This window comes from Coenobita brevimanus, chromosome 45, assembly GCF_032717465.1.
Source record: "Coenobita brevimanus isolate Jiangsu-jjx chromosome 45, ASM3271746v2, whole genome shotgun sequence".
Lineage (NCBI taxonomy): Eukaryota > Metazoa > Arthropoda > Malacostraca > Decapoda > Coenobitidae > Coenobita > Coenobita brevimanus.
In genome coordinates this window covers 34,643,419-34,656,151 of record NC_136998.1, presented here as the reverse complement: position 1 = coordinate 34,656,151, position 12,733 = coordinate 34,643,419, and positions in this window count along the sequence as shown.

Genomic DNA, 12,733 nt, shown 5'->3' with positions numbered 1-12,733 from the left:
AAAAAAAAAAAAAAAAAAAGTGGAAGGTAGTAGACGGATGGGGATCGAAGGTGTAGGAATGTGGATATGGCATTACAACGATGTAGGTGTAAGGAGATACGGGTTGTGTGTGTGTGTGTGTGTGTGTGTGTGTGTGTGTGTGTGTGTGTGTGTGTGTGAGAGAGAGAGAGAGAGAGAGATTAACACTTTGCAAACCCTCAGCATTTTGTCAACACACTCCTATCTACCCTGTCTAACCCTATCTGTTTATCCATGCCGTTGTTACCTACCCGTTAATCATATCATTCTTGTCGTATGTCTTTTCTCCCCATCTTTTCTCATCTTTGCCATAGTCTCGTCTCTCCTAACAAACTCCTCTCTTTCCTATCGTATCCTTTGTTCATTCCTGCCTATTCCTTACTCATAGGATTCCAGCTCCATTTCATCCCATCTCTGTGAATTTCCATCCCTCTCTAATCTACATCTCATTTCTAACCGCAAACTCCAACGCATTATAGTCTAATTCTTGAACTAAGGCGACTCCCTAACACCCCATCCTTACCAGTTTATTCTTGCAAGTGGTACCTTATTATCTATCTGTCTGTCTGTAGCCAGACACCATAATTCCATAAGGGATAACCATTTGTCTTTGAGTTAGTTGTTTTTCGGGGAGGGGCACTATCCTCTGCCAACCCACTTGCTGACACGTAGGGAACACGTATGGGTTGGTTGTATGGCTACTATCAACGTAGTAAATAGTTTCCTTGCATACAGGAAACCATTTGGCTTATCACTCAGTGTAAAGTCACCTGAAAGGAAAAGAAGATTAATAAAAGACAAGAAGTAAATAGAGAAGTAGGAAGAGAGGAGGGCAGATACAGAAACAGAATGATAAAGGTGAGGAAGAAGTAGGCATCACTACATCATGTTTATGGATGATGGTCGCCACCACCTACCACCCACCTTATTATTATTCTTGTTATTTATACAAGCTGTACCGTTATTAAGAAAAAATAGGTATCATACGTGGAAATACTGACGCCTTTAGTTAAGAGAGCAAAGATAAATAAAACAGTTTGTTGGTATTAAGAAAAAAAGACAATTATATTGAACGGGTTGAAGTATGAAAAATGAAAATGATCCGCTAATAAAGAGGTGCTGTGGAGTATTATAAACTTAACGTATTTCAATGGGTTAATGAGGCTTCTAGGAGCTTCTCGTTAGCGACCATACTCCCAGTGTCGACATTGGTGGCATAGATAACGTAAATGTTAATGCATTACTGTGTCTGATTTTAATTGGTAAGGAAGAGATGCTGCAAACTTCCTAACCCGACGAGACTACGGCTCTTTATCTTACATGTCTCTTCTACATAGCCCAACCCAACTCCACCCTTTCCCACGTAAATCATGCCACTTACCCACGCCGCCTCGCCTTATCATTCCCCTCCCCCGTTCCCCTCTCCACGCCCCAACACATTGCCCTAACCCTGCCTCCCCACGCCATCCACATACCTCCCTACAGTTGTTGAGGTGTGTTCGATAGTATTTCTAAATGTCTTGAGGTGTCGAACGAATGAAGTGAAAATTTAACGTCCCTTTCTTGTTTGGATATTACTGGTTTGTTTAGCCAGATTCTCCTGCTTTTTGACACAACTTGTAGACAGGGAAAGAAATTATTGACGACGACTGCACGTTATGTAGGTTTCATGTTTTGTTAATTTTCTCCTTGCGTTCTCTCCCTATTCACTCGTGCCCCCTCTCTTTTCTTCTCTCCTATATTATCTTGTGCATCGCCCTGTTCTTCGTTTATTCGCCTTTCTTCTTCTTTATTGCCATCCCCACAGTTGTATTTGCTGTATTCTTATCTTTCCCCTTTATGCCATATTGTGTTTTCCGGATTGGCACCCTGTTGAAGTTCCCTTATTGACATACAGGCACTCTCACCCACGGTCACTGCCACACCAGCACATACAGGTATAGCCATATATACTTTTCACTCTTCTCTTCGTAATCCATCGACACCAGTACCCGTGCGTGGAACACTGATTAGGGGTGGTTTACTAACAGAGAGAGAGAGAGAGAGAGTAGTGTTCCTCAACCTTACAGATCCGTTACCCTTTAGGACTCAACAAAACACAGCTTGAACGTGTTTAGTACAGCAAGCCTCCCATATAAGGCGTGTGCATGCCAGTAGCTTCAGTAGATGCACACATAACCCTTCATATTTCCCCCATACTGTCCTCCCTCTCCCTTCCCCTCCTCTTACCTTCCCTTTCGCCCCTCCCCGTTCTCACTCTTTCCATTCCTACTTTTTCTCTTCACTCTTCCTCACTCCATTTGCCTCATGGACCCTTTCCTGCTCTTCCACCTCCACCTCACTTTCCTTATTTTCCTCGTTGCAATCCCCACTACGTCCCACCTCCCCTCCTCTTTGCCCACCCCTCTTCCTCCTTTTGCTTTCCCCTTTTTAATATACAGTACTCTTCCTCCTACCCTCCTGTACTTCCCCATTTTAAGTTAACCACAGTCTCTTCCCATCACCCCCCATCTAACCTTCCACCTCCACCCCCAGCCATTCCCTTCACCCCCCCTAACCTTCCACCCCCACCCCAACTCCTCTCCACCTCACCCCGCTCCACCTACCCCCCCATACACCCATATATCGCTAGCCAGTAAATCATCCACACCCAAACGCTTGTGATTTACCACCTTCACCCCCGCATGTTTCTCTTAGTTACCCCCAGAGCTATGACTCGTTTTCTATCATTATATAATTTTCTTTTCACAAATTGGGCTTTTTTCATATATCTTCGCTTTTTTTTTCGTGTTATTGTGTTGTTTTTCACTCATGTTTTGTTATTGTTTACCTGATTCTCACACTTTCACGTTTGTTGTTAATGTTAGTGTCACGTGTTTTAACTTTTTTCTGTGTGTTTGTCCTCGTTTTTTGCCCCTATTTCCTGTATATAGAACGTATTTTCATTTATGTATGCGTTATTCCTGTTTTTTTTTTTTTTTTTTTTTTTGGTTCATTATTCCCGTTTCATCACATTTTTATTTATTACAGATTGGGATGTATTTGTTTTTGTAATACTTTTTAAATCAGTATTGTTTATATAGTTTCAGTGTTCTTCGTGTTCGTCTTTTTATTTCTTGTATATCTACTCGTAGGTTGAAGCTTAGTGACGATCATAATTATTTTTCTTTAGTCTTTTTTTTTATCATTGTTTTATTTTTTTCACCTCATGCCTTTTGTCTCGTACTCTGTTATTATCGTTTTCCTTCTGATAATTATTTCTTAGTCTTTTATTTCATTTGTTATCAGTACTTCATGTCAGACTTTCCCTTCTTCACTGTTACCCATTTTTCTACAATTTATAATCAGTTATTCCTTTTATACCGAGTCATGCTCCTCAGTTATTCAGTTATCATTTGGTTACACTTAACATAGTATCCCATGTGTTACTCTCAATTAACCACTCTTCCATCACTTATCCTCATTAGTTTTCCGTGCCATTTATCCTTCCCTGTTATCCATCTCAGTTATCCCTCCTTCTTCACTTATCGTATGGTGTATGGGTGAGATTTTTGGTGATGGGGAAGGGGGTGATCAGGTGATGGCCCAGAGTAGAAGGATATTTATTATTAATTATTTTGTTGTCTATTATTCTATCGTTTATCATGAGTTATCCTTCTATCATTTATTAAGTTTCCCCCTGCCGGTATCTCTCTCTCACCCCGGTTATCAGCATTTATTCTTAAGTCCACTATTCTATCCGTTATTCTTAGTTGTCCTTATCAGTTATCCCATCTTCCATCATTTCTTAATCCGCCACAGTTATCTCTCTCTCAGCCCAGTTATCATCAGTCCTATGTATGGGTGTGATTTACTGCGATAGGGCAAGAGGTGAGGCAAGGGCGGCAAAGGTTACACAAGAGCCTGTCGGGATTTCCTGGTTATAAATCTGGCCTGAGTGTAGGGTAAGTGTGGCGAGGCAGGGGTGTGGGTGTGGGTGTGGATGTGGTTGTGGGTGTGGGTGTGGACGTAAGAAAGGCCGAGAGAGAAAGGTAGGGGCAAGTAGGTGGGGGGATGTGGATATGGATGTGGGTGTGGGTGTGGGTGTGGAAGTAAGAAAGGCCGAAAGAGAAAGGTAGAGGGATGTGGATGGGGTGTGAGTGTGGATGTGGGTGAGGGAAGGGTATCAGAGTAGTAGGCGGTATGTGAGTGTGGGTGGGGTATAATGGGTGTGGGTGAGAGGTGTGTGTATGGTACGTGTGGCGAGGCGGGGATGTGGGTGTTTTTTTTTTTTTTTTTTTATGCGAGGAAGAAGGAACCAAAGGCCATGAGCCCGCAGTAACAGTTCCCTCCAAGAGAAAAACAAAATACAACAGAAAGCCAAATTCAAGATCTGATCATTTTGAGATGCCTGGACACACTACGTTTGAAAGACTGGAGACCATAGGCAGCAGGAAATACAGACAGAGGGAGACAGTTCCAGAGCTGACCTGTTGCATAAATGAAAGACTGGGAGTAACGGTTAACTCTTGCATTAGAGAGCTAGACAGAAAAGGGATGAGAGTTTGCTGCCAGACGGGTGCTACGCGCCCGTCGTAGAGGTGGAGGAATGCAAGCAGACAGTTCAGAGGAGCAGTGACCATTAAAGTAGCGATAGAAAAGAGATAAAGATGCAACAGTGCGGCGAAGAGACAGAGGTTGAAGGGAGTCAGTAAGAGGAGGAGAGTTAATGAGACGAAAAGCCTTTGACTCCACCCTATTGAGAAGAGCTGTATGTGGGGAGCCTCCCCACACATGAGAGTTGTACTCCACACAGGGGCGGATAAAACCCCTGTATAGAGTCAACAATTGTGTAGGGGTAAAGAAAGAGCGGAGTCGGCTTTGCACACCCAATCTCTTGGAAGCAGATTTTACAAGAGATGTAATATGATCTTTCCAAGATAAGTCCCGAGTAAATGAAACCCCAAGCATGTTCAAGGATGATGCAGGATTAAGCTGAATATTATTAAACATTAGTGGGTATACCTGTGGAAGATTTTGTCGGGTTGATAGGTGTAAGAACTGAGTCTTAGATGCATGTTGGTATATGAAGGCTGAGAGAGAGAGAGAGAGAGAGAGAGAGAGAGAGAGAGAGAGGAGGTAGGGGCATGTGGGGTGTGGGTGTGGGTGTGGGTGTGGATATGAATGGAAAGAGATAGGAAAGACAGAGAAGAATGGGGCATGAGAGTGTGAGATGTCTTTGCAGGTTGAGCACCTATGTTTACGGAGACCTGGAGTGGCCTGATGGAGGTAGGGAGGGTGTGAATGTTGATGTAGGTGTGGGTGTTGGTGTATGTTTGGGTGTGGGTGTGAATGGAGCGATACAGAAAGGAAGAAAGGGCGTGGGTAGGGAGTGGGAGTGTTCGTACCAAACTTTATTTTTACAGGATTGAGTCAGACTTTCAGTGGCATACATAGTGTGTGTGTGTGTGTGTGTGTGTGTGTGTGTGTGTGTGGAATAGGTAAGGCAAAGAAAGGGGAAAAGAGATGTCGTGGTTGAGGATGAAGGTATGGATGGGGAGGAATGGAGAGAGGTAGGGAGGGCCGGGAGCAAGGTTGTGGGTGTGGGTGTAGATGGAGAGTGGGCGTGGGTGAAGGCGTGGGTGTTGATGTGAGGGTGTGAGTGTAAGTATAAAATTATTGTTCCTGTGGGTGTGAATATGGGATAGGCGGGTCGGCTTAAGAGTTTATTGTGTGCTGTGGGCGTGTGTCTGTGTTTATGAAATTACTTAGGCACGAAAGAGGTGGGATACTGATAAGAGATAGAGATAAGAGAGTAGGGCAGAGTCTGGAATTGGTGTGGGTGTTGCCGGATGTAGAAGGGGATGTGGCTAAGAGGGTAGAGATGGCTTCTGCAGTGTGTTAATGTGGGAGTAGTTAGAATGTATGTGGGTGTGGATGTAGTAGTAGTTAGAATGAATGTTAGTGTAAGGGTGACAAGTTGTAAAAGAGGATGAGACTTTGAAGAGTAAACGTCGGTGTGCATGTGACTTAGGAGTTACAAGAACAGATGTGGATATGTTGTGGAAGTACGAATTATAGAAGAAAGATGTATGTGAATTATAAAAGAATGTACAGTATGTGAATGTGCATGAAAGTGAATCTAGATAAATTTGTCAGTGTATTTGAGATGTAAGGTGGGACGTAAGTATGAGTGTGAATAGGGCTTTTATATTATTATTTTAGTGGAAGCAAGAAGGAACCAAAGCCCAGAATTAATAACTAGGCTTCGTTGCCTTCCTCCTTGCTGAATTAAATCGTCAAACAATAACCAAAATATAAAATCAAAATACTACCGATGGTGTGAAAAAACTGTAGACATATTTCTCAATCCTTTAATTTCCAATGGCTTCTCTCTTTTAAATATAATAGTATAGTAAGTGAATATGTAGTATGGAATGACGTGGAGGTGAATTGGGTAATGTGAATGTAAGTGTGTTGATGTGGACGTGATGTGGAAGTGTGTGTGTGTGTGTGTGTGTGTGTGTGTGTGTGTGTGTGTGTGTGTGTGTGAGAAAGGGTGTGGGTGTATGGAGGGGGTCAGAAGGGTGAAGGTAATTGTGTGATTAATGGGTGTAATCCCCCGGCGTAGCAACAAAACACACACACACACACACACACACACACACACACACACACACACACACACACACACACACACACACACACACACACACACACACACACACACACACACACACACACACACACACACACACACACACACACAGCCATCCCTAATGTATACTTACAGCTCGTCATCCACACCCCACCCACATACTAATTCACACCTTCCTTGTGCACTGAATATCGTAAGTCTTGTATCAGGGGTGTCTGGGGTGGGAGAGTGGGGTTATGTAGGGTTTTGGGGGGATGTAGAAGACTTGGAGTGTGTGTGTGTGTGTGTGTGTGTGTGTGTGTGTGTGTGTGTGTGTGTGTGTGTGTGTGTGTGAGAGAGAGAGAGAGAGAGAGAGAGAGAGAGAGAGAAGTAAGAAGGGATGTGGCTGTGATAAACATTGAAGGAGGGAGGTAGAGAGCTGAGAGACCCCGCAAGATATCGAGAAGTATTGGAAATTTGAAGAGAGGGAGATGGTGTGTATAAGAGTAGGAAATGAGTGAGTGAGGTTGGAAGTGAAGGAGATAGACAAGGAATAGGGGAGACAGGAAGTTAAGAGAATAGGAGGTAGGAAGTGGAGAGAGACGGTAATAAAAGAGAAGAAAGAAGTGAAGACAGGAGGTAGAGAGGGAGAGAGAGAGGACGGGAGCGGTATGAGGGTTGGAAGATAAGGATAGTTACTCTTAGAACTGATAAGAGGGATGGTATTTGTCCCCTTTGTACCACACCCTTTTACTCCCCTGTATGGCCTTTGCAACTTCTCCCTTCTCCCTGTTAACTCTCTTTTACCTCTCCTCTCCTCTTCCTTCCCCGCTCTTCCATATCTCTCCTCCCTCCAACTCCTCTCTCTCTTCCCATTTCCTTCTCTTTCGTTATCTGAATTTTCCCCTTCTTTCCTATTCTCATCTTCCTATTTTCCTCCCCGTGTCTTGTATTCTTCTTCCACCTCTTCCTCCTTCCCTTCTCTTCTTTACCTATATGGTACTTCATCATCCATATGTCGCTTGCCCGTTTTCTTCCTTCCTCCTCCCATCCATAATCTTTCTTCTTCATAACGCTTTCTTCCATGTTTTTTAAAGTCTCCCCTTGTTTATTTTTCTTCTTCCCTCCACATTTTATAAATTCTCTTACCTTTTCTTTCCACTTTCATTCCCCATCTTACAGTTTCCCATCTTCACTACTTTTTGTATTACCTTCGCTGTGGTTATGTTTTGGCACCATCTTTTTCGTTCTGTCAGTCTGTCTGTCAGTCTTCCTGTTTGTCTCCCTTTCTATTTGTTTTCCCATTTGTCTGTGTACACCTTTATAGAAACACTAGTGGATGGAACTGAGTGAAAATGGTCAAAGGTCAAGGTCAAAATTGGGGATGATGCCGTCTTGGCAGGGGTATGCGCCCTCCTGGTACTTTTGTTTCACTCCTCCCCTCCCTCTTTCAACTCCATCCCCACGCGCTCTTACTCACCCCCACCTCCCCACCCCCGTTGCTTACTCCGTCTTTTTTCTTCCTTTTTTTATGCCGGAAGACTAGGCCAAGGATGGAAGTGTTCGCCAGCTCGTCCCTTCCCTGTCTATCTTGGTCTTGCTCATTTCTTCCATTGTCATTGTTGCTCTCTTCTTCCTTTATTTTCCGTGTACATACTTGCAGTTTCCTCGTTTTCTCCCTTCCTTCCTTGTTTCTTGTCTTTTTCTCCTTTCTTTCTTAGTTCTTATATTTCTTGTTTATCTAAATCTTCATCTCTCTTCGTGTTCACGTTTTTTCTTGCTTCTCTATCCTCCACCCTTATTTGCTTTCTTCTCATCCTTTTTTTTGTTTTTTTACTCTCTGATTCCTCTCTATTTCAGCATTATCCATTCATTTATTCCAATTATCAGCTACTTTTCTTGTTTTCATTAGTTTCTCCTTTGTTTTTCATCTATTTCTTACTGCAGTCTTCGTCTTTATCCCCCATACCCCTCAGTTATTATGCATTTTTATCTTTCTTGTCAGTTCCAAGCTTCCCCTTATCAGTTTCTCTCTTATTCCTACTTGCTCTTACCATCCCTATCGTTAACAAAAATTATAAACATTCGGGTTTAAATTTACTTTCTCTGTGCCATTTATCTTCCTTGGCCTTTTTCTTTATCTCTCTCCCTCTTTGTCCCTCATCTACTCACTCTTCCCCCTCTTGTCTCCTCTCTCTCTCTCTCTCTCTCTCTCTCTCTCTCTCTCTCTCTCTCTCTCTCTCTCTCATCTCCCCCCATTCCATAGTATATCTCTCGTCACCCCTTTTTCGTGCTCCCTCCTTTCCCCTCTACCTCTCCTCCTTCCCTCTCTCTAGCTCCCCCCTCTCCCCCCTCCCTCTCTCCTCCCTCACCTCCCGAATCTCCCAGAAAAAGCCCCGTGGCATCGATCTTATTAGTAATCAGGGGGGATTAGTTCGACAGACGCGGTTTGGATTGGGGATTACAGGACCCCGTACCACTCTCTCTCCCTCTCTCCTCTCTCTCACACACTCTTTCCCCCTCTTTTCCTCTTGTCTCCCCTCCTTTCTTCCCTCTTGCTCTCTTTTTCTTTTTTTTTTAAATCTTGTTTTTCCCTCTCCTCTTTCCTCCTTTCTTCTTGCCTTCCCTTAGTGTCTCCTTTCCTCCCCTTTGTTTCCTCTCTCCTTCCCTTCGCTTTTTTTTTTTCTCTTCCGTCCATTTCCTCTTTCTTTCCTTCTTTTCTTCCCTCTGTTCGTCTTTCCTATCCTCTTTCCTGCTTTCCTCCCCGGTACTCCTCTTTCCCCCCATCTTTGCATCATTCTTCCCCTCTTTTCTTTTTCTCCCCTCTTTTCCTCACACTTCGCTCATATTTACAGTAGTTGAGTACCCATGTCGTCCCGTCCCTCTTTCCCTCGTTGCCTTGCCCCCTGCTCGTCTCCTATCCCTTTCGTTTCCATTCTCCTCCATTTGTGTTAATTATATGGGGAACGATGAGAGGGATAAGAATAGATGAAGCATAGGGGTAAATCAAAAAATGCCTGAGGAAAAGAAATGAGGAACAGAAGGGAGGAAGGAAGGGAGGTAATGATGGAGGGAAGGGAAAGGATGAGGGAGGAAGGAAGTGTAAGAGAGAAGGGAAGTATTGGAGAGAAGGGGATAGGGAGAGGGTAAGGGAGCGAAGGAAATGGATGAAGGAGGGAGTCAGTAAAAGAGTGAGGGAGTTAAGGGGTGAAAAGGTTATACCGGATGTGACGCGTGATAGCCCCTCCCTGTCTACACCTACACCCTCACTACACCCACACCCACACCCATTCTCATACCCGCACCCACACTGCACCCTCACTCACTTCTGTTTTCCAGTCTCTCCCCCAGATTTCCTCTAATCCTCTTTCAGCCCTCTCCCCATCTTACGCCCCGGCTCCCCCTCTCCCTCCCACTCACATTCCTCCTCCTCCTCCTCCTCCTCCTCCTTCTAGCTCTGAAATTCGCCTCTTCTTTCTTCCCTTCCTCCTCCATTTGTGTGGCCACTTTTCACTCCACTCCATCTTCGAACTTAGGCCTTGCTTCTTGCCTTTTGCTCCTTTTCGTTTTTCTTTTATCTCTTGTACAGTCCATCTTCGTGAATCTTCTTACTCTCTTCTCCCATTTTTTTTTTGTCTTAATTACACGTCTTGCGTCGTTTCCTTAACTCATTTCTTCCCTTTTATCTCTGATTATCGGTCTTTCGTCATTTCCTTTACTTTTTCTAGCTTCTCTTTTCTTCCTTCGTCTCAAACCTTTCCCTCTTTTTTTCTACTCCTTGTATTATTTTCTTCGTCTTTTCATCTTTTTTTTTCACCTTTTATATTCTCCTTTCTTCAGATATGCGTCCTCAGTATCCATTTTTTTTTTTCTTTTTTTTCATGGTTCCCCATCATGCTTTCGCTTTCCTTTATTTTCAGCTAATCATTCATTTTTTCTTTCTTTCTTTCTTTCGTGGTGTAGTTTTCTCTCCAAATTTCTTAACGTTCCAGTAATATTAATGTCTATCTATTCATTGTGCTGCTTCTTCCCTCTCCCTCATTTTTTCCTTCCTACCTCATTTTTCAACATCCACACTACAGCAGCTCATGCTCCTCCCATACCCACAACCACACTGCGCCTTTCCACTTCACCCACAACCACACCCAGACCTACACCCACACCCATACCTACACTTCGCCCTTCATAACATTTATATCCTCATTCACATCTTTATTTCAACGTCACTTGTGCTTATATTACACTCATTCTTCCACCTCCTCTCAGATCCGTTCTTCTTCCTTCCTTTCACTCCCCCTTCTGTCTGTTCAACCTTTTTCCACTCCCTCTTTAACACCTCCTTCCACATATTGTTCTATTTCACTTCTTATCACAACCCTTTCTCTTCCGTTTCTTTCCACCTACCCTTCTCTTCCACGTCTTTCATCTCTTCTCTTCCACCTCCCTGCATGGACTTCACATTCTCTTCTGCCATCTTCATTTCTTTCCACCTTCTCTCCTCTTCCACCTGCCCACCTCATTCTCCTTCCTCCAGTTCCCATTTCCACTTCTCTTCCACCTTCTCCCACCTCCTGTTCCCTTCCACCCCTCTCCACGTCCCCTCCACTTTCTGTTCCCTTCCACGTTCTCTCCTATCCCGCCTCCTTATCTCGTCTCCCCTCCTTCCACTTTCCCTTCCACTTTCCTTCCTCCTTCGTCTTCCTTTCCCTTCCCTTCCACCTCCTTCCTACCTTCTCATCACGCCTCACATCCCATTTTGTTTAACCACCTCCGTTTCCTTCCTCAAGCTACTTTTAAGAACTTTCTCCCTCTCCGTTTTTTAATTCGTTTCCCACATCCTCTCTCTCTCTCTCTCTCTCTCTCTCTCTCTCTCTCTCTCTCTCTCTCTCTCTCTCTCTCTCTCTCTCTCTCTCTCTCTCTCTCTCTCTCTCTCTCTCTCTCTCTCTCTCTCTCACCACTTTACCCATCTCCCTCCTGGCTCACATTCCCTTTCCTCTTCATCCCTTTTCTATACCTAACCTGATCACCCTTCCTTTCACCTTACCCCATCACCCGGCTCCACCACTTCCCCCTTCACTCTCATTCACCTCTTTCTCGGTCCTTTTCACCCCTCTCCCTCTTCCCTCTCATCCCCTCCCTCTTCAGCCCTGGCATTCAATCCACCTACCCACCCGCTAACCCCGCCCACCCCCGCCCAGCAGAGTGTGGGCGGTCCTGTTTTATGGGCCACATCTATCACCACACGCCCATTGCCAGGCATTTAGGGAAAGAGAGGAATGGAAGAATTGTGCACATTACCCTGCCTGTGTGTGTGTGTGTGTGTGTGTGTGTGTATGTGTGTGTGTGTGAGTGAGAGAGAGAGAGAGAGAGTTCGTAGACAGGACGCAGCCGACAAGTCAAGTAGACATCGCTGTTGTGTGTATGTTCATCGCTCTCTCTTGCTGTATACGTGTGTACATTGCTCTGGGGGATCAAGGTGATTGGGGTGGGGCATTGTGTGTCTGGTGGGGGGAGGAGGGGGGCATAGTGTATGTGGGGGGAGGGGTGTACGGTATATGTGTGTCATTATTCAAGTTTGAGTTCGATCGAAAAGGAGTATATGTATTAATCTAATGAGTAAATTGTTAGTACCAGCATATATTTCTATCTGTCTATGGTATTGGTCTCTTTATCTATTTTGTGTGTGTGTGTGTATGTGTGTGTGTGTGTGTGTGTGTGTGTGTGTGTGTGTGTGTGTGTGTGTGTGTGTGTGTGTGTGTGTGTGTGTGTGTTGTGCATTACATAATCAAGCATCGCACTTATTAACCTGGGAGCCTCAGTGTTACACAACTTGACCTCTTCATTACTCGGGGTCCTCACATCCTCTCCCCCTTATTAAGCTTGAGAATCTGCCCTCACAAGCCGTACCAGCCCCAAACCCCCAGGAGCAATTACATGCCCTCAGAAGCACTTACTTGCCCTCAAAAGCACTCACAAGCCCTCAGAAGCTCTCACAAGTTCTTACAAGCACTCACAAGCCCGCAGAAGCACGCACAATCTCTCAGAAACACTCACAAGCCCTCAAAGGCATTCACAAGCTCTCAGAAGCACTCACAGACC